Raw genomic sequence first — 6,000 nt, forward strand, 5'->3', positions numbered from 1 at the left:
AGTTGCAGATGTTCTTTATCAACTTGAGAAGGTTACTCTCTATTCTCAACTTGTTGAGAGATTCTATCAATGGTGTTAAATTTTGTCAAATGATTTTTCTGCATCAATTAATACTATCAATGTGATTTTTTTCTTCAGCTTGTTAAAATGGAGGACTGCATTGATTGACTTTTGAATATTGAATCAGCCTTGAATATTTGAAATAAACCCCATCTTAGTCATGGTGTGTAATTCTTATACACATTGTTAAATTCTATTAGTTAGGATTTTAAAGAATTTTATGTATATCTTCATGAGGGCTATTGGTCTGTAACTTTTTTTCTTTTTGTATTTTTTATCCTGGTTTTGGCATTCAGGTAATAATAGCATCATAGAATGAATTGAGAAGCATTCTCCCCTTTTCTATTTTCTGGAAAAGACTGTATAGAAATGGTATTAATTCTTCTTTAAAAGTTTGGTAGTATTCTCTAATGAAGCCATGTGGGCATGAAGAGTTCCTTACTGGTGTTCCTAAATGATGGATTTAATTTTGTTAATAGTATAGTGATATTCAAATTATCTACTCCATACTGGGTGAGTTTTTTTAAGAATTGATAAATTTCTTTTGAATTTATGTGGTAGAGTAGTTAATAGTATTCTCTCAATATCCTTTGTATGGCTGAAGAGTATCCTCATCTTATTCCTGGTTTTATAATTTTTGCCTTCTCTCTCTCTTTTGTCAATCTAGTTAGAGGTTTGGCTATTTTATTGCTAGTTACAAAGAAACAGTTCTTAGCTGACAACTTCTCTATTATTTTCTCTATTATTTTCTCTTGAATCTCATTAACATCTGCTCTTATCCTTATTATTTTCTTCCTTCTACCTGCTTTCACTTTATTTTGCTACTCTTTTTCTAGTTTCTTGAGGTGGAAACTTTAATTATTGACTTGGAACTTTTTCTCTTGCCTAATGTAAGCATTTAGTGCCATAAATTTCCCTCTCAGCACTGGCTTAACTGTGTCCCACATGTTTTATATGTTATATTTACATTTTCATTCAGTTCAATGTACTCTTTAATTTCCTTTTAAGTGTGTTTTTTGACCCATGGATTATTTAGAAATGTCTTATTTAGTTTCCAAGTGTTTGAACATTTTCCTGCTATTTTTCTGTTTTCTAGTTTGACTCCCTTTTGGTCAGAGAGCATTCTCTGTATAATTGCATTCTTTTAAATTAGTTGAGGTTTGTTTCATTGCCAAGGATATTATCTATTTTGGTATATGCTCCAAGGGCATTTGAAAAGGATGTGTTCATATTGTAACTGTTGAAGGAAACCTAAGGGAAGATGTCCAATCATAACCCATTGTAGGAGCAATGGGTCACATCTATGAGTCCAATTCTCTGGACTAGGGGCTTAAAGTTTGGGTCATAGAGGATGGCTCTCAAATTACATAGGAACCACATAGATGGAAGACATGCCCTGCCTCTCCCTGGTCCATAGTGTTGGGATCAAAGAAGGTCAGCAGCATAGGTGCAGGCTGATTCCAGCCCCAGGTGACCCAGAGAAGAAATCTCAGGGCTTTCTTAGGGCCAGAGCAGGTCTGGTATGACTGTATTTAATTCCTTGTGCTTTATGTAGACATACATTATTGCAGACAGCAATAGTGCTCACCGTTCCCGGTTCTACTCAGCACTCTTCAAAACAAGTAAAGGAGTATAGGGGAACAGGGAAGTGTGAAAAGCAAAGATCAACTCTCACAGTGGCTCCCTAGGATATTTGAAAAGCCTATGAATCCAGATTATTAGAATCGTTCTTTGAAATAATGCATGATTGAAGTTACAGTTTGATTGGAGCTAAGCGTACAAAAAAATGACATTTGCCTTTAAAGTTTTAAATTCTTTTGGGTCTTCCTCCCTCTATTGATATTGCACTAGTCTTCGTTTTCACGACTTCTCTACACCTCTTCAACCCTCATGTCTTCAACCTCGCAACCCACTTTATCTCAACCACTCACTTCTCACTCACCCAATTCTCTACCTGGTGAAAATACCCCTACTAAGGTAGCCCAAGGCTAATCTCACAAGACACTGCCAGTACTCCTGACCTTTCCTTCTCCCCCTAGAAACTCTTCATGACCATTTCCTGAAATACCTGCTTATTGTTTGAAAAACTAGATAAGTACATGAATATTTATGTCTCTATTCAATAACGTTTTTGGATGTCTGCTGCATGCCAGGCACTGTGTTCATCATTAAGGGTAGTATGGTGAAGAAACAGACCCAGTCTTAAGGGGTAACTCCCACAAGGGCACGCAACACAGCTCAGCCTTTGGGGAGCTCATTATCAGTTCAGGGTCAACAAACTACAGCCTGGGCCAAACGTGGTTCACTATCTGTTTTTGTATAGCTCATGGGCAAGGAATAGTTTTCACATTTTCAAATCATTTTAAAAAATCATGAAGAGAATATATTTCATGGCACATAAAATTGTATGAAATTCAACTTTCAGTGCCTATAAAAATAAAAACATTTTACTGGAACATACCATGCTCATTCATCTACATATCATCCTTGGCTGCTTTCACACTACTATGGCACAGTTGCATATTTGTGACAGAGACTGTATGGTTTTCAAAGCAGAAAATATTTATTCTGTGACCCTTTGCAGAAGCAGTTTGCCAGCCCCATCTTGTTAGAGGGGCAAGATGGACAGAAATATTCATAGCTCAAAATAAGGTGACAAGTCCCACATCCACACACAGAAAGAACATGTTCTGAAAATTCAAGTAAAGGCAAATCCATACATGCTGTGTGGGGAATGTGGAGTCTGAATCAAGGCTAAAAGGAAGGATAAATTGAAAAAGAGAAAGGTCACTTGTCTCACAGAGTGAGTAGCCTCTCCAAAGGCACAGAAGTAGAAATGATTATGTTAGAGATAGGGATAAAGCGAGCCAGAAAGGCAGGATTGGCTTCTGATGCTTATTGGCAATTCTCATGACTAGAAAACAACAGTGACAGAGGGTCCATCTTCCAAAATAAACAAGCTAACGGGGTGAAGAAGAATCGCCAAAGAGCTTTCTACCCTCAAAGATAGAAAGAGGGAAGAAAGTATCTGGATAAATACAAAAGGAGAAGCAACTAGTAATTTTATGAGACTATCTTTACTTTATCTTGTCAGTGAAATGTTGCAATAATCAAACTTACTTAGAAAAGATTACCAAATTGTCAGAGATGGGGAGTTCACTAGATGTTTGCTAAAGGTATAAGTAGTCTAAAGGCATAGCATGTGGTGTTTTCCTCACCTTCCTGAGAATTTTGTCTTTCAGAAGGAAAAAGTTTCTGGGAGACTTGGTTTTCTGTTCTTAATTCTGCCCAATGAGGAAAGAGGTGATAGTAAGGTGGAGTGACAGAAGCTTGAGAAGCTGCCAACTCTGAGGGAGATGAGGTAGAACATACTACATATTGTCAGATAGGGATTCTAAGCTTTAAGAAACCAAGTTAATGATATTTAGAAAAGATTGTATGATCTCTTGGCTATAGTTTCTAAAATGTAAGCTGAATAAAGAGGACTGAGGAGCTTTAAAATTTCTGACATCATAGTAGCAGAGTAGCTCAATGAGAAATTTTAAAAAGCAGGAGTAGTAGCCACAGTATGCTGCAAGTCTGCACGGAATCAATATTCTGAACTCTGCTACAGAGCAGGAATTTTATAAATTATATGAGGGATATGTGTGTGTATACATGTATATATACGTTTATTTATGTATACGAACAGATACAAAAATATCTAAAAAAAGTAATTTCAGGAAGCCCAGAACAAATTGATTTTTTATGAAAAGTGCTTTCAGCAAAAGAGAGAGAATGAGAGAGATTACATAATTGTATATATTGGGTATTTTTATCCATGTTAATTACCATAATAAAATACTGGAGGTAACTTACGTTTAAAAAATAATTGCACCTAAAGATTGCACAAAAAAACTGCTAGAACTAGTAAGCAAATCCAGCAAAGTTACAGGATACAAAATCAACACACAAAAATAAGTTGCATTTCTATACACTGACAAGAACAACATGAAAAGGAAATTAAGAAAACAATTTCATCTGCAATAGTATCAGAAACAATAAAATACTTAGGAATATACTTTACCAAAGAAGAAAAAAACTTGCACACTGGAAACTACAAAATGTTGCTGAAAGAAATTTAAAAATACACAAATAAATGGGAAGACATTCAGTGTTCATAGATTGGAAAACATAATGTTGCTAAGATGTCAATACTACCCAAAGTAATGCACACATTTAATATAATCCCTATCAAAATCCCAATTATATTTTTTGCAGAAATAGAATAACCTATGCTAAAATTTATATGGAATCTCAAGGGACCCTAAATGACCAAAACAATTTTTTTTTCTTTGCTTGGGTGAAAAGATATCCAAAACAATCTTGAAAAAGAATTAACATTGGAGATCTCACATTTCCCAGTTTTAAAACTTATAACGGATCTATAGTAATCAAACAGTATGGTGCTGCCATAAAGATAGACATATAGACCAATAGAATCAAATGGAGAGCCCAGAAATAAACTCTCACATACATGGCCAAATGATTTCTGGCAAGGGTACCAAGACCACTTAATGGGGAAAGGACAGTCTTTCAACAAATGGTGCTGGGAAAACTGGGTATTAGTATACAAAATAATGAATTTGAACCTTTACCCTACACATACAAAAATTAACTCAAAATTAATCAAAGACGTAAACATAAAAGCTAAAACTATAAGACTCTTGAAAGAAAACATAGTGGAAAACCTTCATGACATTGGATATGACAATACTGTCTTGGATATGACACTAAAAGTACAGGCAACAAAAGTAAAAATAGATAATCTGGATCACATCCAAATTTAAAACTTCTATGCCTCAAAGAACACAAGCAACAGAGTGAAAAGGAAATCTATGGAACGGAAAAAGTTTTGCAAATCACATATCTAATAAGGCGTTAATATACAGAATATAAAAATAACTCCTACAATTTAACAACGGCAACAACAATCCCCTTAAAAGACAGGCAAAGGACTTGAATAGACATTTCTCCAAATAATATATACAAGTGGGCAACAAGCATGCAAAAAGAGGCCATTATTCATTATTAAGGAAATGCAAATCAAAACCAGAATGAGATGTCACCTTATACCTGTTAAGATGGGTATTGTCAAAAACACAAAAGTTAGCAAGTGTTGGCAAGGGTGTGAAGAAAAGGGAACCACTGTACACTGCTGATTGGAATGCAAATTGATAGCACCATTACAGAAAATATTATGGTGGTTCCTCAATAAAATAGAAATAGAATTATCCTATGATTCAGCAATTCTACTTCTGGGTACTCAGAGTAATTGAAAACAGCATCTAGATGAGACATTTTTACACCCATGTTTATGGCTACATTATTCACAACAGGCAAAAGGTGGAAGCAACCCAAGTGTCTATTGACAGATTAACGGATAAACAAAATGTGGTATACCCATACCATGAAATAATATTCAGCCTTTAGAAGGAAGGAAAGTTTGACATATGCTATAATATGGATGAACCTTGAGGGCATTATGCTAAGTGAAATAAGCCAGTCACAAAAGGACAAATACTCTAAGTTCCACTTATATGAGGTATCTAGTGTGGTCAAAATCATAGGGAATGGTGGTTCCTAAAGCCTGGGAAGAGAGTAGAATGGAGAGTTGTTGTTTAAGGGTTATAAAGTTTTGATTTTGCAAGATGAAAAGTGTTTTGGAGATTGGCTACACAACAATGGACAGTACTTAAATAGTTAAGATGGTAAATGTACAGTATACCCTGTTTATGTTATGTGCATTTTACCACAATTTTTAAAAAGAAAAAATGCAAAAATAATATCTTTTAAACAATACTTGGTCTGCATTGTTTCATTTAATTTTCATAACAATCATATGAGTTAGGTGCCTTTATTAGCCTCTTTGTATAGATGAAAAAGTGAGGCATAGATAAT

The sequence above is a fragment of the Pongo abelii genome, chromosome 3 (genome assembly GCF_028885655.2).
Source record: "Pongo abelii isolate AG06213 chromosome 3, NHGRI_mPonAbe1-v2.0_pri, whole genome shotgun sequence".
Taxonomy (NCBI): domain Eukaryota; kingdom Metazoa; phylum Chordata; class Mammalia; order Primates; family Hominidae; genus Pongo; species Pongo abelii.